This window comes from Tyto alba, unplaced genomic scaffold (assembly GCF_018691265.1).
Source record: "Tyto alba isolate M040663 unplaced genomic scaffold, T.alba_DEE_v4.0 Super-Scaffold_16, whole genome shotgun sequence".
In the NCBI taxonomy this organism is placed as follows: Eukaryota; Metazoa; Chordata; class Aves; order Strigiformes; family Tytonidae; genus Tyto; species Tyto alba.
Genome location: NW_024881278.1, coordinates 24,990,361 through 25,014,489, shown reverse-complemented (window position 1 = coordinate 25,014,489; position 24,129 = coordinate 24,990,361). Strand labels below are relative to the sequence as shown.

General features: G+C 42.3%; 1 protein-coding gene across 4 annotated transcripts in view; it reads left to right on the top strand.

The window, feature by feature from the left end:
• LOC104356805 overlaps positions 1-24,129 on the top strand; it is a 115,025-nt gene that overhangs the window by 518 nt on the left and 90,378 nt on the right. Inside the window, exons 1-2 of one of the 4 annotated variants that reach the window (XM_042789318.1) lie at positions 27-250; positions 4,306-4,379. The exons of 2 other annotated variants lie outside the window; for them this stretch is intronic. The gene's annotated coding sequence lies outside the window, so the exon portion shown is untranslated. Of the gene's footprint in view, positions 1-26; positions 251-4,305; positions 4,380-24,129 lie in introns of those variants that run through there. One more of the 4 variants, XM_042789319.1, reaches the window with a different exon arrangement.

The window sequence follows — 24,129 nt, the reverse complement described above, 5'->3', positions numbered from 1 at the left end:
GGCGCGGGGCGGGGAGCGGTGTCCCCCCCTCCCCGCGGGGCGGGGGCGGGGGGGGGCGCCCCCACGCGTGGGGCCGGCCGCGGGGCTGCGGCCCGCAGGCGCCTGCACGGCGGCGGCTCCGTTAATGCTGGGCTCGCTTCCCCCCGCGTCCCCGTTCCGCCCCCCCCACCCGCCTGAAAACTTGGGTCGCATCCTCCGGCGTGAGCCCGTAACTGAGACGGGATGAAAATAATCAACGGCACGAGGAAAGGTTTGTTGTTTGTTTTTTTGTTTTGTTTTGTTTTGTTTTTTTCCTACGCTGAGTTTATTGTCTTTGGGTCTGAAGTACAGGAGTAGGCATGTATTTAAGAACGCTATCGCGTGTGGCTTAAACAGCCTTGAGTACCCATCTGAAAGGCTGAAGGACCGTAGGGCAAGAGCTGAAGAGAGTAGACACTGTATGAAAAATGAGTGGAATCATGCTCCCACTCATGCCAATGGCAAAAATCCCACTATTCAGTGACACTAGGCTTCCACCCCGGCAAGCTGTTTCCAACTTCACATTTTCAGATGGTGTGAAATACACTTACAGGCAAACAGAATACAGTTGCCTTCTCTGGTCTGCATATTTTTGCAGATTTATGCTATAAGCCCTATGCAATTACAGCAAAAGTTGGCACGCAACAGCGCAAACCACGAGGAGACCTCAGTGTCGTACAGTTTGTTTTTATTTGATCTGACATGATTGAGGAAGAAAATAATTGGAACTCCCACGTTGCACAACTCTTATCTGAATATTCAACAAAACATGTTTTCGAATCAGGGCAAAACAGAAAAGTTACTACTTGCAAGTTTTTCAGCTTTGTCGATCAAACTTTCATGCCTTCAGGCCACGGAGGGGGAAAGCAGGACGCCCAAGACTGCTCAGCTGAGATCTCCTCCCGATTCACCCAGAAAGCATCCACCCAAACCCACAAGCAGACAGAGGCTGCCCCAGGAGGTATTTCCTCAGCCCTTGGAAAATGCCAGCTATAAAAGAAAGCTGGATTTACCAAGAAGTCAGCTGGCAGCCGGCGCAGGCCTCGGCACGCAGGTCTCCCAGCGAGCCGCTTCGCCTAACGAGCAGGTATGTCCTGCACGAGAGGCTACTTCAGGATGGGTTTGGGGACTAGGTCTAGGGAAACTGCTTTGCAGTGATCTGACTCCTGCTACCTGAGGTTAGACATGCCCTGTACCCATGAGGGAGTTGAAAGCATGCAAATACGCAGTGGCCCGGGGGGATGTCCACTTCCTTTTTTCTGTACTTGCCAATGTGTATGTCCAGGAGCACCCAACACCCACATCCCTGGGCAACAGCACCCCAGGCCGCCGCCTGCGCAAGCAATGGGAAGTCTATTTCCTCCGCTCTGCTGCTTAATTGCTAGTGTTGCTTCTCAAATCCTGTAATCATCATTGTGAACTTGCACAGTCTCAGCCAAACGATTCTCATCCAGCCCGCCATCTCTCTCAGACAATGGATGGCCAATTAGCCTGCACTAAATATTTAGAGAAAATGAAGATATGAAGCTGGTAAACCGGCGCGCTTGCCTCGGCTCCCCTCACCAGCCCGGCGGGTCGCGCAGCCACGGGGAGTTGCGTAGCTGCAGGAGTGGGACCCCACAAAACCTGACAGGAGCCCCACGGCCGATACGGCTCTGTGGAATCACCCGCAGGGGCACAGGACTGCAAGAAGCCCTCAGGCGGTTTCACCCACGGCGTATTTCTTGTGCTTGTTTTTCATCCTTTGCAGACGTTATTTGCCAGCAAGCACCCACAGTGGTGCGATAAGGAGGGTGCAACAATAAGGAGAATATACTCACCAAATGTTCCTGGAAATTGATTTCTTCTCTTAAACTTTTCTGAATTTCTGCAGCTCCCTGAGAATGTGTTAGAGCCTCTGCCAGTGTCAACTGGTGTGGCTCCGTGGAAAAATTCAACTCAGCTTTATCATGGCACAATGAACAACTTACCAAAAATCACATCCTTCTTTTAGATAGATGAAGAATCTGTTCTGTGCAATACCCTTCCATTTTTCAGAAGTGCAAATATAAAAAATGTGTTAAAATAATTACTTACCTGTGACAAATGTTATTTTAAATATTAAAGACACTAAATCTAACCATTTTTCCCTAACTTCTTTCATAAGGTATTAAAATAAAACAGTATGAAATGTTAAAAGGAAACTTACCATCTTAGTAATGTTTAAAATGTACTTTTATTTTTTATTGTTTACTGTAAAGTTGTTAGGAAATGAAAAACAGTTCAATCTAATTTTTCACAAAAAATTAATTTCTAAGGACAGTTTGTGGCAAGTTCTAGCTTATGCACTGAACAGTTATTTCAGCATCACGTATGAGTGCTAGGCAGTCTATTTTTTTTAATTTTAGGAATTAAAATTTTGCTTTGCAGGACTTCTGTAAGACCTCTTTATACATATGAGGCTGAGCACCCACTGGGAGAAGAAACACTGCTAGATTACCCTTAGAAATAAGGCCTGTTCCAAATAATTCAGGTTAGTAATGGAGGAAGGTGTGTAGAGGAGAAGGTCTAAGAAAGAATGGGAAGCCTATGAGGACACAAGCCTAGTGAAACCCCATAGATGACCACGCAGCTAGATGACAGAAGGGAAACATTTATTGGAAACAGTTTCTGGGGTATACAGACTTCTGCAAGTGAGAACATGGAGTGGGACCGTGAAGTGGAATCACGAAGTCATTCATGTGAGTTACCAGCAGCAGGAAAACCAGAAGAGAAAGTGATGGAGCCAGGCCTCAGTAAGCAGAAAAAGACCTGTGCGGTCTATGGAAACAGGGAATAGGTGCTGCTTGAAAAGATAAATCTGTCCATCTCAATTATTAACATGTCTCTAAATTTAACATCAAAATTTACACAATGTGGTTATTTTCATCAACGGTGCTGCCACTCTGTGTTGTGAGTACACTCCAGCGTTTCTCAGTCCACATCCTCTTGTTCGCCTTGCCAGACAAGCCACGGTGCCTCACCTTGTCACCAGATTGATGTGCATGGCCAGAGAGTGGCCATGCGTCTCACCAGAGAGGTGGACGTCTTCCCATCTTGGGTGAAATGACTTCATGGGAGTAGCCAATATTTGAGGAAACACCCCTAAAAATGCCACATCCCAGCCAAAGCTCAAAATGGTGCATGAAAAACACTCAAATTAGTCCCACAAAAGTCCATTTTTTTTTTTAGGCATGCCTGTCTGTGCAAGATTGGAGCTGTGGTTTATGATTCTCCAAAAAAGCTTTTAGACTTACAAGGAATGTTAAGTCTTTAGGAAAGTCAGTGAAAAGGGCAATGTCATCTGAATGCCCTGTTTGCAGCATATCGTCTTTCAGACCAATCAATCTCTCATTTTCGAGCAGAGCTGTCCCTAAGCAGCAGAAGGTAACACCCGACTGAACATGAGCCTGGCTTTTGGTCAGAATGATTTATTGTTGTCATAAATGATGAGAATGCCATTTTTACAATTTATGAATCCGATCATTACAGTTTTACTTCTCTATCCAAGATTATGTAATGCAGAGAATGTTTATGTATCCCAGCTAATACAGAGGAAACTAATCACATATTTCTAATGTGCCAAAAATGGATAGGCAATTCAGTAGCTGCAGATCCAATTCTTCTGAATGTCAGTCTGTACTCTATCCCAAATATTATTTTAATCATTTACAAAAGCACTGGTACTAATTTCCTCTCAGTTGAAAGGGTCCCAACTGTGTGCTTGCTTCCCTCGTAATTTGTTTCATGAACACGGTCATGTCTCCAAGCAAAGGCATGCAGTATATAAAACCAGATTAAAACAGAATGACACATTTTAGGTCACCTGCTGTAGTCATCCAACTGCTAGAGCATGCTGGCTCTTTGCTGTTCTGTAGTTGTCCTCCCTCTTCCCAGAATGGGGCTGAGAGTTGCGAGCAGGGGAAACATCACTTGTCCTTTTCAGGGAGCAACCTAGTATGGTCCACCACGTGGAAGGCTGCTGCACAGGTCTCTTGAACTGTCTCATCTTATTCTGTTACACTCTTAGAGCACGTGATACTTCACTAACCACCCTGAATAATTTCCTTCCTTTTTGCTGGGATGTAACTGAGATGGGAGTCTTTAGTGGACTTTATACATGCCTTGCCAGTAGCAAAACTGTGGCACCAGGACCAAAACTAAAGCCCATTGATGAGAATAAGATACAATGTTTTAAAAATAAATTTGGCACTAGCCACTGGAAAGTGTCATAATAGCTATTCTGTGCTTTTTTCCTAATAACTTTAGTGCAGGAGCTTTAAAACTGGTCAAAGAAAATACATCAGTGGAACCCTTTTCTCGGAAAAGGCAGCTCCTTTGAGGTGAGTGGTTTTTGAAATCATGTGAATTCCATTAAAATGTTTTTATAAAGTCAGAAAAAATGTTCTGGCAGCTTCAAAGCACCCATTTTTTATATTTTCAGAGCAAAACATTTTATTTTCCAAATCACTATGGTTTTAATATAAGTTAGCATAGTATTAGAATATAGTGTAACATAAATGGAAAGGTGACATCGTTAAACATTTCAGTCAGTCAGCCTCACTTTTCTTCTAGATGTTCTTTTGAATGGATTTCAAAATTTTCAGGTTGCATTCCTAATTAGGACAAAGACATATCTCAAAAATGTTCATAAAACTGAATTTTCATCGTCTGCACAGCTTATGCGCTCCCTCATGCTCACGGCATGCTAAACTACAGCAGTAAGATAATATGTTCCCTTCTAACTCATAATACCTTTTCCCCCTTGATATCTCTTTGTTTGTCATTATTTTCAGTAATGAAGTGCCCTGGTTTCAACATCATTGTCCAAGTATAACCACCCAACAAGTGCTGTCCACTTCTGAGCTGCGATTCTTTTAGATACATGTTCCAAGAATTCATCTGATTTTGCTGCAATACTGTATTGCCACACTATTATTAATAATTGTTCTGCTGTAGCACAATAGAGTCTTATGTCCTTAATTAAGGAAAGTGTTTGATTTGAATAGGAACTGATGAAATATAGAGTGGAAAATGGTTTCTCTTCTGTGGAGTTTATGGTCCAATCCCTGAAGAAATTCAACGAGTGCACAACATATAAAAAGGAGAGCGAGTGAGTTGATAGAAACCATGGGTACATGCCTAGCTATCCAGGCTTCTCTGTCCTAAGAAATAGCTGTGAATCTGAATGGTTTTCCCCAAATTCTTAAGATCTTACTCAATCTTTTTCTTGATCTCTCTAGGGTAATTTATCCCATGCTGACTCCTGTAATACCCCCCAAATTAATGTTTGCTGCCAAATTTATTATCATGCTATTTACCAGACACTCTTAAGAAATTAAGGAAGACATTAAATATAACACTACTTTACTACAGTTGAAAAAGAAGTTTCCTGAAGGAGAAATGGAAGAAAAAAAGAGAGGGAAAGCCAAAGCAGGGTGAAGGACACTGCAGGAAATGGAGGGAGATAGAAGAATGAGGAAACAATGAATAGAAAAGTAGGGGTAGAAGAGATATCAAAAAAAAAAAAAAAAAGAAAGAAACAGCCAACTAAAAAAGGAACAAAATTGTCTAGTTCAGTTAACCTCTGAGAGGGTACTTAATTTCAAACATGAGAAGTCCACAGACCCAGGCCCATGCCTAAAATTAAGTTTGTGTTTCATTCAGTTCAACAAAAATAGCAGTTGGACTAGATGATCATTGTAGGTCCCTTCCAACTGAAATTTTCTATTCTATTCTATTCTATTCTATTCTATTCTATTCTATTCTATTCTATTCTATTCTATTCTATTCTATTCTATTCTATTCATTTTCTATTCTATTCATTTTCTATTCTATTCTATATTGCCATTTTCTACACAAGCATTTAAACCACTGGAGAGAATAAATCCCTTGGAAACTTGGTGAGATTAGGGCACCTACCTCCCACAGGTCTCTTGAAAAATCTGGGATTTCAACATATAGTATTCAGCTATAAAATAAATTATGCTAGCTCTCTTTTGGTGCTATTCCCTATCCAGTGAAGGAGCCTGAACAGAATAAATCACTACTCAGCTATTTAGCACTGGGCTAAGTGTCAAAAAGAAGCAGTTCTCTTCCTCTGGCCAACTTGGTGACAATTACTTGCAGTTCATCAGACATTCTGTTGGAAACAAAATGTGGATCACAGTGGGGCTTTTTGTACAGCTAGAGTCACCACCATTCACTGGCACAGAAGAGAGGACTAAGCAAGCAAACACTTCCTCTAAGCACTTAATATCCTCTGCTGATGCTACCTATATGGCTCCATACATCACCACAGTATCAGAACATCCCTTTCATGGTTGCGAAGAAATACATACCTCTGACTCATTCCAGTGCTGAAGACCGTATAGTCTGGCGTGGCTATTATGCACCATGGTGCAGCAAAAAGGAGAATGACGTAGGATCTTTAACCTTGGCTCAATACCAGAGACCAGGAGAGGTATTCTTGTTACAGGAACAGGGCAGGATTTGCATAGGGAATACGGACTCCTTCCTGACACCATGTGTTTTGGAACAAAACTAATCCCCTGAAATGTCTAGTTCTGGAAGGTTAAAGTTGAGCATCTTTTGTATGTTACAAATCATCCTCCAGTTCTACTGGCCTTACTGGAAGTTAGGGGCATTGCACAATGAATCTGTGAGATAACAGGCTTCCAGTTTTGTACTTTGCTGTACACTAGAGTTCCACAGGGCACCAGGATTGCTGCGGTGTTGTGTCTCAGTTTGCTGCTCAGGCCTGTGATTATCCCAGATGTGGCTCTTGGAGGACAAAATTAATGTTTTAGCAATCTCTTATTTTAGCTAAACGAAAGCCATCTTTGAGGAGCCAAAACCCCTTCAACTAAAGGAAATTGTGCCTAAGCCTAATCCATGTCTCTGGGACCAGCAGACACAATCGGGCCGTGTCCGTGACAATGATGCCTCATACCCTGCTGGGAGTGGTGCCTTGTCAAAGCTGACTTCTGCCTGGCGTTGGTGAGTTCCCTGCAAGAGTCCTGGTGTTGCTCCACACAAAACAACCCTCAAAAATGTTCTAGGGATATCACAGTGCTGACAACAGAGTCTTAGCATACCCTGCCTTTGTTTAATTTACTAGGATAGATGTCATCATTGCAAGGCCTATGCGTTCCGAATCTCATTTTTACTGAGCTGTACTAATTCCAATGCAAATTATTTCCCTTGGTTCTTACCAGTATTTATTATTGATCAATTCTGGTAAATCAGGTAGTATTTCTCTCCGTGGAAAAAACAACTAACCAAGAAATCCTCCAGCTCTAAACATACATAGATTAAAAAATACCTTTTAAAATTCCACTTATTACAAATGAATCTGTGGCTAAAGCTGACCTCTGGATTTTCCCCAACCTTTGACGAAGTCTGGGTTTGGGTCTGAAGTCTGGACTTCTTTCATCAGCTTCTTTGAAGCTGATTCTTCATCTGCTCGATAGGCAGAAGTAAGCCCCAAAACTATTTGAACTTCTGCACACCAGTAAGATTCAATTGTAAAGCCAAGTGCTGAAAGAAACATATTTCTTGGCTCAAGGATGTTTCACACAGAAAAATGTAGCCATATTTTATCCCATGCCAATTATCAGCTTCCTTGTAAAGTGCCTTGTAAAGTCTAGTGCCATGTGGAGGTAAGGAATGGTGATGGATGGGATACTGGGAAATGGGGGTGGATGGCAGAGAACAGTCAAGGGGAAGGTGGGGGGCCCCGCAGTCCCTCTGCTCAGTCTTGCTCTAGGACCTGGACCCACTTGGCACTAGGAGGGAAAGGGTAAGTCCTTTCTTGGCTGTCCTCTTCAACAATTTGTCATGTAATTTCGGATGCGGAGAATGCTGGAGGGGATTAAAAACCAGACCTGAGGACAGAAATCCAGACTCGGGGAATCTAGCATATACAGGAGAGCATGAGGCCGCAAGCGGCTTGCTGTGAAGCGTGCCTGCAGAGCAGAGTATCAGAGAGCAAAGAGAAACTCTTACAGTGCTAATAGCTTCTAAAAAGCTGATGTCTTAGTAAGGCTGGATGAGAAGAACATGCTGGAAATTTTCTCAGGCGGGGTTATATATATCCTGATAGAAAATGGAGGGGAGGGAGGAGAGGAGAGACCCATCATTTTCTTCTTAGGTGTTTGTTGTAATCAATGTGGAACTATAATTTCTGAGAATTCTCTCATCACACTGTCAATAACTTCACCTTACAAATACTTCAGTGAGTCATTTCACCTTCCATATAGCAATGGAGGACAGGGCTTTGGAGTCACAGGGCTCCATTTACTCCATTTCAGTGGTGCAGTAGTAACTACAAGCACCTAAAGAACCTGTAAGATTTACAAAAAATATGTCCCTATTAAAAACATTGCTTTACTGCAAAGATTTGCTAACATATGGTTAAGATTGCTCACTTGCTTCCATAAAGTTGAGTTCATCATAATTCAAACCTCTGAGAAACCGGGAAATACAGAGGATAATAAAGCAGTATCAACTTTTACAGCAATACCTCAATATATCTGTAATGGAAATAATTCATCTTTTCAGTGAGTGTCTTTCAGAGAACATAGTATGGAACTACTACAGCACTGGCTCACCTTCTCTTTGGAAAAGTGGGCTGTGTTTACAGTGACACTTCCTTTACTTGCATACTCTGGCCCAATTTCCTTGAAACCATTCCATAATAATTACATTTTTTCTTCCTCATTACTCATCAGTTATCAAAATTTGGTCACATATATATTATTAAGTCCACAGAATATTTTCCCTACTTTATTTTGCCCAAGTGCCAGTGTCTAACACATCTCTGTCTTCCAGAGCTGACTCAATGTACAGAACTCAGTTGTGAAAAGAGGCATGCAGCTATCTCAGGGTATATATATATGTTTTTCTTTTGATCCCATCCATAGAAGCGATGAGGCTGTGGCCCCATCTGAGAGGTATGGCCTCCCATCTTTCCTACTATCATAGTTTACCAAGTCTGTTACCATTTGACACAGCAATACTCAACTCAGCAAATACTGCCGGTTCCCTATTCTTATTGCCAGCTCCCAGGAGGGAAAAAAAAGGTTGCCTGAATGTTGACCTAAACTCAGTATTTCCTGGCTTCCAAAAGTGAATTTTGCTGAAGCTGATATTTTATAAGGGCTCCAGATACTGCCAGGGAATCCTAACTCTGCATTAATTAAGGGGTTTTGTCAGGCAGTAAGAAGGAAGGATGCTTTAAGGACCTGAAATTCTCTCTTTCCTTGATCCTCAAAATATGGCTTGAGAGAGCATCTCTGCAATGTGTTCGTCTGTGATTCAGGATGAGAAAAAAAACTTGAAGCTACGGGAGTCCTGAAGTTACTAGTCAGGACCAGATGCATGAGGGAATGGTAAGCTGGGGGTGTTTTTGCTGTGTGGGGAGTGGTGTTTTGGTTTGGAACATCTTCCAGCTGACTGGCTGTTTTATACCGGTGGTGGCATTTACCATCATTTTGCCATTTCCTTTATTGCTTTCACAGGTTCTGTTTTTAATGGCAGTCAGAAAACACTCAGCTAAGGATGAACAGGCCTCTTTAGCACATATATAGAGAGAATCTAGCTTTTAAAAATGTATGTATAACTCTTTGAAGCTGCAAATACTGCACCAGTTTTCAACAGAGATCAGCTCCTATATCTCTGGAAGAAAAAAAAAAAAAAAGGATAGTTATCCCAAAATACTCAGTGGATCTCACTGTCACATTTTACAGCTGGATTTTAAGTACCACCTGAGTGGGGTCTTTGTATGGTACGTGACCACCTTTAAATCTCTGATCCCAGCTGCATATGGATGAAAGACAGAGCAAAGCCGAAGTTTTGACCTAAGACTACAGGTAATCTAACCCTTTAGTCCAAGGTCTGTCAAAACTCAACCATGAACTCATCACTGAATTTTTCAGTTCTACATCTCTGAAATAGGATAGAAATGCTGTGGCACATCAGTAATGTTGACAGGATAATAGGGGTGAAGGATCAGTGGTGTCAGTGGGAACAGGGGATACACACCTCTCACCCCCTCCATCCTCTGATGTAAACTATATGTCACAGCTGTCTCTTAACGGTGGCCACAACCTTCTTGACCTTCCATTTCCATAACCTCAAAAACCTCCTCCCAGGATGGCTGGAAAAAACACTGGTGGCAAGGGCAAAGGAAAAATATTTTAAAGATCAATTCAAGCGTTTAAAATTAATTTTTTAAAGAACAACATGAAGAAACATTTTCCATTGGACAACTGGTATTATTATCATGCCAATTTAGGAATGACAAAACACCTCAGCAGTTCATGTATTTGTGAATATGCATGAGTGCAGGGCTACCAGATTCACTGCTCCTTCCACCCATTAAACCATCATCAGAAAGTGACAGTTAATGCTGGGCAAACAAGAGCTCAAGGAGATAAAACTGATGTAGACTTTACCTCATAGTAATAGACTTTGAAAAGAATTCAGTGGTGGCATGAGTCAGCCCAGTTGCATCAGCTTCTGTGATGTCTGAATTTGGTCAGTGGACAGATCCAAACAAAGCAGATCTTGCTTTAGAAATAAATTCTACGTGGCCTTTGTGCCGTTGAGCAGTACAAGAGAGGAACAAAAGGATTTCAGGCACAGACAACTCCAGCACTCCCCCCGAGGAAGATTTCTGTGGCAACCAGTGATTAAGTGTGATTGGAACCAGGCAAAATATTTTCAGAGAGCTGTTTCCTCCCAAGTCAAAATGGGCTTGTTTTTGAATTCACGAATTCTTAAATGAAACTGGGAATCTTCCCACATGTTCCAATTTGTGCCCCCTTCCTCTCCCAGAAATAAGTGGTATGTTCATTCTTTCACTAGAATGACTGCCAAAATGCTGGTAGTAATGGTTGTAAATCTTTTTAATTTCAAGCTTGATGAGTTGTTCCAGATTTGTCTGTTGACTTCAGACAAATCCCAGTTCCCTTGCTGGTCATTCTGCTTCAGATTATCCAAAAAGTCAGTAGAAAATTCTGCTTAATGTTTTCAGACAGGGAACTGCACTCTCTGGGTTGTCCTCTAGCTGGAAAAGATAAAAAAGTCATTGCTTCCTGTGTGTGGATCTCTAGTATCCTACTGAACACAAGGAACCCAGAGGTAGAGAGGAACCTGATTAGAGACATCAGCATTTGCAGAAATAACAGTGCATATAGTAAACACATCAGAGGAGAGTAATTTAGTTCACCTTCCCCCTGAGATAGTAACTGCATAATTATGAACAACCTTACAGAATACTCCAAAACCATAGACAAATTTGACCAAATTAAAAACCTCAAGTCCTTTCTTGGCAGTAGAGCTGATGTAGAATAGTTCTGTGTGTTTGCATGCAGTGGCGGTGCATTAACACAAAGACTGCAAAATTATTGCTCTCTTCATTAATTTACTTCTCTTGTAGCCACGGTGAAACAAGCAGTCCTGTTTGCTACATCATGCATTTCTCAGATGGTTATCTGCAGTAACCAAAACACCTTCAATCTCATTTGCATCACCTTTACAAATATGCACTTGCCCCACAAACAGCTCCCACGTTAGGGGCCTGGTTCACCCATCCTTTCAAAAGAGGATGGAAAAGAGTTAAGTGCAAAAAGCCCTAGCAGAACCAGAAGAGGAGTGTTTGTGCTAATGGAAGCTTTTATGAAAGTGCCTTGCCACCTGTCTGACTGACTGCAGGATGCCAGCCTTTGTGCTTTCCTAGGGTATGGCTAGGAACATTTTAATGGGAAGTGACCTCGTTTTTAAAAACTCATCGTGAGAGAGGCAAATTTTGATTAAAAAAAAAAAAAAATAAAGCGCAAATGTATTACAGTACATCTGTGCAAATGGAACAAAGCCTTTCCAAATGTGACTCAGTTTGTATGTCTGTGTTTTGCCTATGCATGCATAGCAAGCTCTTTTTTGCAAGAATCATATTTTTCTACCATATTGTTTTTATTAAGAACCTAGAGAGATTTATTTTTTCCTCAAAATCCATGCTCTGGAGTCATAATTTCCTAAGTCCTAACTTAGTTTGATTTCATTAAAATTTTTGCCTGATTGTGAAGAAAATGTGGAAATGTGAACTGTAAAGTTTAAAACACTAGAGGAATTTTTAGCAGGTCTGGTGATGGAAGTTTGAGGTCTGACTCTCAGTTTCTGATTGTTGGGGTTAGCAGCACTATTAGCCTCAAGACTACAAGGCTTAAAAAAATTTGCTTAATGCTCATATAAGGGCTCGAGCAGGATATTTTCTTTTATTCTTCATTCCCCACCCCTATACTAGTACCAAATTACATACAATGCTTCAGATTTCCAACATTTCCCAATCTGGATTAATTTACATTTGGAGAGAGGGTGTGAATTAAACTGTTATAGAAGGCTTAGATGCAGTGCCAACTTGTTACTATGCTCTTTCATGCATCAGATGCGTTTTCTGTTAAGGAAGCTCTCAGAGAATTTCTTGCATCTGAAAATCCCTCTCATTGCATAGCTTATTTATCAAATGCAAAAGAAGACATATACGGATGAAGGCATTCATAGTAATAAAACTCCTGGAGACCTTGCTGCAGTTCGATGCTCTACCGTGTTATGGCCTATAGTAAGATGTTGCCTTCTTCAAGGATATTTCAGTCTGAGAAAAACCTAGCTGCTGCAGGGATGCAGATTATAAGAGGAGTCAGAAGCAACAAGGAGAAAAGCAGAGGACAGAAGAGCAGACACCAAACTCCTACAGGTGACGCAGTCAGAACTCACAGCCTGCAGCCCGAATTGCACTTAACAGTCCAAAGTGAGAAGATGGGCCTGACACCACTTCTTAATTCATTAAATACTGTGGGAATGACTTAAGCTTCCATGCTACATTTTACATGCCACCCAGTAGACAGTTATACCTAGGAGTGACTATGAAACCCTTCCTAGTTTTCTGCTGTTCTTTTTTTCTTGAATTTTCTTGTATGTCAAGTGTCTACAGACAGACAATCCCATTTTCTGCCGAGGGATGCGATACAATTCCTGTCCCCTGTTGATTGCAAACATCACGTTCATACCACACGTTCTAATTAAAACACTGAAGCATTGGATGAGGCTGATTCAAATTTGGCCTTATGAAGGATGGTCTCATTCTTGCTGTTATTGATACTTGTATCAGAGCTGCGTTAGTCACTAAGGATTTTGCTAGCAAATTGTATTCAAGGCCCATTCAACTTCTCCCTTGCCAGCATCCACAGAAATCTCTCCCTTATATATTATCTTAATCAATTAGCCTCTGCCAATTTTTTTATGTTCTGTAAAAATTATTCAGGGATCACAAATTTCCCAGCAACTGCAATTTCCATCCTGAAACATTATTGGCCAACACATGCCCCAAACGCTTTAGTATGTTCATCTACTTGTGATCTTTAGCCTGCCCCTAACCTTCAGCCCACCGCCACCTGGGTAAGCATCCTTCAAGCTAGAGGATATGGGGAGGACCTTAGAGCGGAGTATCTTTATTTTCCCTCCAGTGGGCCCTCAGAAGCAGAAGGGGCTCAGAGCTTTGAAGGGAATTGTTGGTGATCTCTTTTCTGCTTTGTTCACCCTTTCCAATCAGTAGCTATGAGAGCCTTAGAGGTCTTGCATTCCTCCTTTACCAGATTTCTTCTGCCATTCCCCCTTCACTGGATTTTTTCTGTCTTTTGGGGGTATGTGATTGGCACTGTGGGGTGGCTAGAGTACAGCTCATCTCCCATATCACCAGTACCAGCATCAGAGACAGCCTAAATGGTGCCAGCAAAGACCCTAGTCCTTCTTCCTACCAGTTCAATAGCTTGCTTGCTTTTCTCTCTGACTGCTGAGTGGGGAGAGAGTCATGTATATGCATCAGCTTATAACGCATTAAATGTGACCAAGAGTTTTTTGGTGCTTAATATATGAGATAAATGTGAACTAATGTGAACTGAAATGCAAAGAATTTACCAGGCAGCAGGTTTTAAACAAACAGAAAACAATTACTTTAAAACGGTGCTTAATGCTGTTGTGGGACTCATAGCCATCAGTTGTTCTGGCACCAAAAATGGATAAATGGGCTTTAAAAAGATTGGAAGGATTTGTGGAAGATGATTCAATCCTTGGCTATTAAATATGATGATCCAAATGCAACCTCTGACCCAGGAAAGAGTTCAACTTTGCCAAAAGGTCCCGCAATGTTCTAGGAGAAGAAACATTCTTCAGAGAGAAACATTCCCTGAGCATCAACCTTGGCCCCTGTTGATGATGATGTTGAGCTAGTTGAACTTTAGTATGGCATAAATGTTCTTATATTTTTCCTTAAAATTCTGCATTTAGATAATATGTTTTTTATAGTGACTAATATGTGTCATACAGGGAATCACCTATAAGGACTTGTACATTTCTGGTGAATTTACTACTTGCAACCAATAGGATATTGCTGGACCCTATGCAATTAAATATATATGTGGTTCTAATAATTGGGGGCTTACCTAGCATACAGTCAGTACCCATTCTTCTCTGCCATGGCTCACCAAATAAAAAGGGAAACTTGTAAACAATGGGAATCTCCACACTGTGCTTGCAGTGATTCTGATTCTGCAATACAGAAGACAGTCTACAGAGAGAGAAAAAACACTGGTGTAATGCTGCACCTCGTGACATAACCCGCAAGAGATCTGGCTATTCTTGTAGTCATAAAACAGCCACTGAGAAAAGAACTACTACTTTAACCAGTGATTGTATATCCTATGCAGCCACACTGCAGCTGAGGTAAAAATCATGCAGTCAGTTTGGAAAAAGAATCTCAAACCCCAGCTCCTCCAGGCAGGAGACTGCATTCACTTCTGCTCAGCCTAGCAGGCTCAGAGCTCTCCTAAAACACAGAGGTTAAATTTGCCACTCCAAACAGTCCCACCCAAGAGACTGGCCTGAAGCTTTTTACAGGGAAAGGATTTAATTAGAATGTGATTTTCCTGGTACATTGCAATATTTGGTGTAGCACACGACTGCCAAAATGTATGCTTTGTGATTCATGGTACGGGTTTGCTTAGATGACTTTTTAAATGATCCCCAAGTACAGAAAGGGTGAAGGCACCAGAGGCAGCGGGGCTTTGCTGAGCAGGTCTGAATGTCATAAATGCACGGTTATGGCTCAGTAATTGTATCACAATTGACAGATGCTGCAGCAGTCACGTGACTAGAACATGACCTCATATTTGAGCTTTCTCCCCTCCTCCTCCAGTGATGAGGGCAGCGCTGGCACTTAAATAAGCAGAAGGCATTTACAGAAGGCTAGTTTGTAAATTACTTAAAGGAGAAGCCTGAATTTGAACACAGAGATATATTTTGTACAGGCTATTAAGCAGCTGCTCAACAGCAGCAGTGAAGCAAAACTCTTTTTTTTCCACTTGAGAAGCACACTACAGTTACTATTAGGGTAAAAATATTGAATCCCAAGTCACATGGGCTTAGATCATCCCTTCCCAAGGAAAAATCTTCAGGAGGAGCGGTAGAGGAAAGAAATGCCTCCATGATCCATTCACAGGATTACTCTGCAGACAATGGGGCTGCTGCAAACTCATATGTCCTCCAGGGATCTGTGGGAGGATGCTGCAGCAATGAGGAGGTTGTCTCTGCCCTGCCACTGCCCCAGAAGCTGCTCTGGCTGCTCTGGCAGGGTGATTTCACAGAAGGATGGAACAGCCTGGAATAGTATGTAATCTTCTGGAGATTTTCCAGGGGTACTGAGTGTTCTTCTAAGCCTGTCCACTCCTGTTTGCGTAGATTTTGGATCATGCAAGTCCTCTGAGGGTTCTAGTAGGAAGACATGGGATGATGTTCTCTCAATAGCTAAACACCACTTCAGCATGAAGGGGAACCCCACCTTGGAAATTTCCAAAGGTGCAACTGGCCCTATGGGGATAATTTTCTATCACAGCCCTGTTATACAAGGACCACAGCTGAGGCTGGCTGAAAGTTAAAAGTTCTAAATTAAAATCCCAGATTTGGCATTGACCCCCAAGGCAAGCTATGCCTTGCATGAAATGACAACAGCAATTACTTCCTGAGTTATTCCAATGGAAAGTGTTCTAAAAGTACAGAGATTATTGTATTTTTTAGAGTTTTCTCACTAATACTAATAATTTACAGCTATTTGTAGAGTACAGACCTGAAACTTACCAATACAGTTTCAGTGTTGTTCAGAGATAAAAAGTAAGAATTTTCTGTCCAACTACTTTTGTCTAAGCCTTCTTTTCTTTTGGCTGATGTTGTTTATCTTCTCTTTGGATTGAAACACGGAAGTTATTCTAAGCTACCAATTACAGTGGTAATGCTTTGGAGTGGCAAGATCCAAGTTAGCCTCAATAACACTGACAGCATATCGGAACGCAATGGGAACTCTCTGCTTTTGATAAACAGGGTTGCAGTCATGTTTGGGTTTCAGCTCCAGGAAAGTTTTTGCTTGAAAAGCTCTGACTAGATGTTGCAACCATTATTTTGATGATCCCAACTGAAGTGTGAGCATTCCTGAAAGAGCCAGCAGCTCCGTGCCCTGCTGCTTGAGCCTTGCTTTGTTGTCTGAGCTGTTACATGAGTTTTCTGAAGACCTCCATATGATTATTCAGTTTCTTAAATGAAAGAATGTGAAAACTGAAAATTTGGGGACATTGTGTGTGTTAGGTATTATTGCTTGACCATAACGCAAGGGTATTCTAGTCCTTTGCCACGTGCTGGGGTAACTGAGCCTGCACCCCAGCAAGTACTGTGCCTCTTCTCCATGGCACTTGACACCACCTCCAGAGGTTCAGGCTCTGCAGAGCTGCAGGAGACCACCAGAGTATTTTGGTTTTGTTTGCTTCATCCCTTTCCCCATCCTAAGCTTTTAGGACAGGAAATCCAGCTCATTTCTTCCCATTTTCCATGTCGGGTACATGACTAACAGGTGCTGCCAGAGAGGCACTAGGCACAAGAGTGGGCAGGAAGCTTGGCCTCGCATTTTTCCTATGGACCTGAAAAGCAGCTGCAGTCACTAAACGTCCTGGGAGCTGCCCCTGCAGCGGGGCCCACGCAGCCCACGTGGCCATGGCCACGGCACTGCCTCTCCTGTCCCACCCCTGCCAAAGGCCCAGGCTTTCACATCCAAGGCTCTGTGATGCTTCCAGCCAGCACTTTCAGTCAGGGTGCCTTTACGAAGCAAATGAGAAGCCTGCTTGTAGAAAACAGAGCGTGCTCAGCAGCATGGCAGGGGTAGGCCCAGCTCCCACCGCCTGCGATGCGCCTCGGGCGTGGCTGCCATGTTGGGAGCCACGTGGCCAGTCTGGCGCCATCTTGTGTTCCCTGAGGGCTGGTGCCAGGAGACAGGTGGGAGGGACGCAGCGCTGCCAGCTGGCTGGTGAAGCCTTCACCCTTGAGATGGAGGGGAATAAAAGCATTTCAAAGCGTTGGAAGGCCGCCTGCTTTTCGGTGCAGCAGGTGAGTGGCCAGCAGCTTCAGCAGCCCCACTGCGGTGCCTCGTTGTGATGGGTGTGTGCCCAGATGGAGAGCTGCACCGGTGCAGAGAGCTGCCACCCCGTTGTGGGGATTTTGGGGGTGTTTCGATGAGCCCCAGCTCCTCCCCAGCATATCAGAGGGCACTTTCCCTGTGGAAACCACATCAGCATCACAGGACTGCTGCTCATACTACAGCGCACGGGTTGCAGAACAACTAAAATACCATGCTGGTAAATATTCATTATTCCTATTCAGGGTGAGCCTACACCTAAGTCCTTCTAAGTGCACACGGCTGAAAATACAGCTCCCAGCATTTCACCAAGATTTAATCTCCTCAGGTACCTTTTTTTTCACCTAGAGCCTGGCCTGTGATAATGCGTTTTCTGGTAAAAACACTGAATTGCAAGCAAGTATTCAGGAAAAATAATCTGTTGCTCAGCACCATCATTTATCAAATTGTGGTGGTGGTTGGTGATATCACTCTGAGGCTGGCCAAGGGACCTGATTTACCCTCTGTTTTGAACTGGCCTCCCCTTCTGCTGGGCTACACTGACAGACAGCAGGCACAGAGCAACTCAGTAACACTAGAGAGAAAGCTTCCTCACCTTCTGAGGGCTTACATACCCTTTGGAGCGGGATTTGAACAGAATGAGATTAGCCTGGAGGAGGGCAGATAGCAACGTGGAATCAGTCACAGTTTCAGGTATTGACGTGTTTGTCGCGGCATCATCCCTTTGGGGAGTCTCACTTTATCTGCCTTCTCGCTAAAACTTTCTAAAAAGTGTTATTTAGGTCTTTTTGCAATCTGCTGTCCTGTATCATTCAACTAAAAGTTTTCAGAGACAGTCTGTATTCACAATGTTGTGAACATTGATCAAAACATACAGATTTCTACAGGTTTATGCCATACATTTAGGTGCCTGTAAACATTTGAAAATCTAGCTCTTAACTATTTTTTTCCTTAATTTTCTTAGTACTGGTAAATTAATTATCAAATTATTGTTGTTATTTATTAAAATGCTGTTAGGGTGAAAGCATCAAACAATCTAATACATATTCTGTTTTACTCACTTTTACCCACTTAAAAGTAGTTAAAAATCACTTGTATGAAGTGAAGCAGTACGAGGTCTGGGTGGGACCCCCACTTAAGCCATGAACATTCAGCAGTGAAGAAAGGTTTTTTTCACGGGTTTCCAGTAAGCCTATGTGGCTTGAGCATAGACAATCCATGGTTTTACAACACTTACACACCAGATCCACCCCCAGCCAGTCTAGATGAGAAGCTTAATTTATTGGTGAAGGGCCTCAGGATATGTCCCCTTACAAATGTTATGTGTCATGGTAACTGAAATTTTATTCTGGAAGTAGATTAAATGACAGTATCATTGACAATTTGTCTAGGGCTTTACAATTTTCTCTTTTGACTTGAGCCAAGAATTATATTAAGCTTCTAAACTCTGATTTTCTGCTCACAATCTGCCTAATCAAAGCAGGAGATCCTCCTGAACATTTCAATGCCCAAGTTGCTGGTAGGAGCCCCTGATAGATTTCTCTTTTAAATTTAGCACAGCCCAGAATAGTAACTCTTACATAACATACACAGCAAATATGGGACTTGCTATAATTTCAGTGAGAGACTGCAGATTTCCTGCCTAGCAGAACAACTAAAGCAGACAGTATTAGAGTCATCCCTCATAAAAAGCTTTAGCAAATAAGCTTGTTATTACAAAGCAGGGGATAATGTTTCCCTTAGGTATCAGAATATAGTTGACAACCAAATGGACTGTGACAGATCCTAGGTCCTCTCGTGTATATGAGTAGCTTTGTGGCCGCTGTTCACCTCAGAACACAGAGGTGTCTTGGACCCCTGTTCCTGAGGATAAAGAGAGACAGCAAGGCAAGAATTTGCACTCCACTGCAGACAGACCATTGGGGCTACTCAGAAAGGGAAGTTCTTAGATACATATGATCTCTGCTTATTCACAGCTAGCTAGCTAGCTGTGGAGCATATAGTCTTTCATGTAGCCCATGACACAGATGTCAGACCTCAAAGGAGTAAAGAACAGGAATTAGATCTTTCTGGCATAATATGTTTGGCAGGGGATCTGGCAGAAGGAATTAGACACTAAATCCATTTTTGCCCCCTCTTGCCTTCTGTTTTCCATAGCTTGACACTTCCCATAACAGTGAACCACATAGCAATTGCAAAGCCCACGTGCTATATGCATGTGTCACAGCTGGAGCCTGATCTCTGCCATGTTTCAGGGGTGAATCTGTGAAATACTGTGTCCTCTGAGCGCTCTCTCTCCGGCTGACAGCCTTTGAGGGCTGTAGCTTACTGAGCTGGGTAGGAGTCAACTCTTCTGGTAGGCAGGACACCAAGTTACTGCAGCTTCCCAGAGTCATTCAAGTGCTGTTACACTGGAGGAAGCAGCAAGGACCCTCTCTGTGCTTAGTCAGATGGTAGTAGTCATGTGGACTCTTGGAAAGGATTTCATTTCACTGGGATCCACAGATACAGTGTCCTAGACCTGCTGGCAGCCTGCAGGCTGGACAGTATTTGGCCCTGTGTCATTTGATGAGATTATTTACACAGAGGAATTTGCTTAGCTAAGAAACCTGGATGGAAACAGAAACATGTCAAATAAGCAATTGCCCCCATATTCAGACGCTTATGGAGATCAATCTTACTGACCTATAGTCCCTGCCATTTCCTGGATTGCTTTAAAAATAAGAAACCTACCACGAAAGGCATTAAGGCATTATTAGATTAGCCTTGATTTTGCAGAGTCGCATTGGGAACTTTTGATCTGATAAAATGTATCCCTTCTGCTGATTTGGTAAGGTACCCTGTTCCTGTGGGTGTTAATGATAATGCAGACAAGGCAGTGGGGTCTAAAAACCAGTTCATTAGACAGAGGAAATGTAACAGTTTCATTAGAAGGGTGATGTTGCAACAGTTTAACTGTGTCCCTTTAAACCTTGCTTATCCTGGTGAAGTTTCCCCCTGATCAGTACAGAGTATGCACATACACACACAGCTGCACTGGTTGAACTAAAGCAGTGTGATGCCCTATTTTTAGCTAAATCATTAAAACTCCTCAACGAATATTTAGGTGTGGCATTTATCTGTCCCTCAGACCCACAGCAATGTACTGATCCTGCTTTCTTGTCTCTGTTAGGAACTAGTCTGCGAGTGTTTTCTGTGCTAATAGAAAAGGTTGGGGACTGAACATGAATGGTGTCTTCCCTTCCTGCTTGCTTCCTGGGTTTTCTGGACCCACAGAAATAGAGAGGGCAGTGGTAACTGGAAAGATAGCTTGAATGCCAGGCATTGCCATTCATAGCCATGAATGAGTGTCATGATTGCTGGTCAAAATAAAATTTTCCGTAAGAGGTAAAAATAAATGAGAGGGGCTTTTTGTGTAGCCAATAGACTGTTATTAAACCTCATGGTAAAGTGGGGAGGAAGTCTCCAAAAATTATGAAGTGAGAAATCCAGTCTATTATAGGTATCTGAAAGTCGTGCTACAGTTCAGGCTGTAACTGCATGTTTTTAACCGTGAAGGATAGTTGGGTACTGGGTATACTGAATTCCCTGCACTTCATAGTCTCTATGAGGATGCCTTCCTAGAAGTTTGACTACTTTTCAAATGGGAGCTATGGGCTTCAAATATGAATTCCTGAGTTACTTGGATTTCCTGGAGTCCCTTGGTCTGTTCTTTGAACAGAGGATCATAATTGATATAGCTGAATTTAAACTCTTTGAGACAGCGATTTTATTTTGCTAATAACAACAGGGGAACAGTGCTATTGACCTTACTGGGAGTTTAACCTGCGTGTGTCCAGTAAAGACTGCTCTACATCTGCTGGTGTGCAGGCTCCAGCAAAAACTCCAGCATGCCAGTCTCATGTAGTCTGGGTCATATTCTGGAAGACTGTAGAAATACAGTGATATAGGATATAAATCAGCAATAAACTGTATAATCCCAATGTAGAGCTTTAATTGTAAATAATTTGATTAGAAGGGTTAGATTAGAAGCAAGATTTATAAATATCCATGTGGAAGACATTTAAATAATACAAATACCTTTTATGAAACACAATACCAGAGTTCAGGAAATATTTAAATAAAATACTTGAATGGAGGGTTTTGCCAAAAAAACTCTTGGAGAATTATTGGAGTGTTTAATCAGGTTCTTGCTGGGGCTCTAAATCTGCCCTTAGAAACACTTTCAGTTCTCTTACATGTCTTGACAGGGCCAGATAAACACTGTGGGGTACTCCTTCTGGGTTCAGGTCACCCTTATGCTGAGAGACATCACAATGCTCTACTTAGCAGCATCAGAGCAGGACTTAAATGATGCATAAATCTCGAGCTCTCCAGGAGTTATTTTCACCCTCTCTGTATGAGAGGGAAAGCAAGTAGTTCGTTAATCTTGTGTGGTTTCTGTATTAAAACAAGCCTTGAATAATCCCTGGCTATCTGGATTTAAACTGACCTATATCCTACAGCTTCAAATACCAGAACATCTGAGTTAACAATGTGCCCTCAAATCCAGAGTGTTTATGTGCTTAATCACACCAAAGGACTGAAAGGTCGTTAGCCTCCCTGTGTTTCCCTAATACTGCAGCAGGTTCCTTCAAAAACTCGGGCAGTTTTCCTCACATTACTTCCTTTTGCTGCAGTGTTTGCACTGTTCCCCATTACCATCTGTTACGCTCCCTGGACTGGGAGCCCAGGGAGTTGTAAAGGTTCTGTGATCCCCTCGGTTAAATTAAGGTGAAACGACACCAAATGATCAGTTAAAGTGTTTTACTTGCAGTAGAAAAACTTAAACTTGGAAAAGGATAGTAAGCAATGGGCTCTCTTATTGATAAATCTAGAAGAAAGAAAAGAAAGTAAAAGAAAGAAAAGAGGGGAGTCCAGTCACCACCCCTCATTCCAGCAGTTGTCTCAGGTCTGGAAATCTTGGGTGGTGAGTGCACACCCAAGCAAAGTTTTCTGTTGTCTTTTAAGATCACCTTTATCAGCTGATTAGCATAGTAGACAAAGAAAGGCAGGTATTCCATGAGGAAAGGGTGGAGCACGGGTTCTGCATATGCATTGAGGGGGAATGGGGTGCACCAATCCCCTTGTCAATCAAGTTGGTGGTCATGCTCGCTCCCTCCACCCTTATTTTCTCCTCAGTTTTCGCTTAGGTCATTCTGGTGCTGGTTATCTATCTCTCTTATCAGTCCTTTAATCTGAACATACGGTTTCACTCAGTCTGCATTTTCCTTCTTTGAGGCTTATCTAGGGAATTTGGCAATACAACCACAAGGGAGAGAAGCTGTATGTCCTTCAATACATTCTGCACTTCCTTGGGTGGCATTCCTTAGACTAATCACAAAGGCCACAGCTTGTCAAAGTTTTCTGTGTCAATGAATGTTTGAGGCATTAATTCCTTCAGTTCCCTACGCCATCCCCAGGTAAATATCACAGTGACCAATCAAGGCTGTGTTAGCAACTTGCATAACTTCAACTATACAATTTACAAACTGGAGTTTGCACTTGAATTTCACAAAAGGCAGATGGCTTCACTTGAATATAAGCAGACTTTCTCCCTGATGGAAACACACAGATGCCTAGGCCCTGGCCCTAATACAGTTGTCAAGCTTGACCAAAAAGAAGTATCAGTAAATGATAAAGCATTCATGGTTCTGGTTTATAAATGTATATATATGATGCTAACACATCAGAACAATGCTCCTGTAGTGATAACTTCAGCAATGTCACTTCCTGCATGTACTGTGCACATTATATCACATAAATAAACCACCAACTTGTACCGCCTAGTCTCCCCGAAAGTGCAGCAGTGCTGTATAAGATGCTGCTGCTCTGTTTGAGCGTAAATGACCAAACTGAGCTTTGCCTCCTTGCTACACAGGGTGACAGGGTGAATGCTAATCAGAGCCAGAGCCACTACACTGTGACGTGAAGTTGCTTGTGGCTGCCAAGGCAACTGAAAACTGGTGCTGGCAGATGTATTCATTACATGAAGTCCATTCTTCATAGGCCTCACAGATGAACTTCACTGGAGTCAACCAGTGAGGAAGAGAACAGAGCTGAAGCTGCTGAAGGGATGACCAAAGTTAAAGAACTAGGATCCACAAAGAACTGAGGTGGTACCAAGAGGATTTTGCAAGTGCTCTTTGTCAAGGACCCAGAGTCCCTCAGCCAGGTAGTGCTCAAAGTAATTATCAGCTCCATTTTTAGGCATCACAAGTAGGCTTCAGCCCTGCATTCTTTAGCCACTAGAAAAGAAATATTATCTGTATGAGAGATGGTGTCCCACTTATTCCCTACTCCATGCTTTGTCACGAGAGGAATGAGATGATCCTGGAATTTCAAAAGCTGTTGCAATTATTCTTTGATTGAGGTGGAAATACTTTTTTTAAAAGAAAGATACACATTTCTTCCAAAGGTTCTTCTGGAAACTTTCATTTGTTCTGTTTGCAATTCAAAGATTTTTGCTTTTGGAATATTGGAAACCTTTAAAAGGATTCAAAACAAAGCATGTTCAAAGGAAATGCCATTCTTGTCAGAAA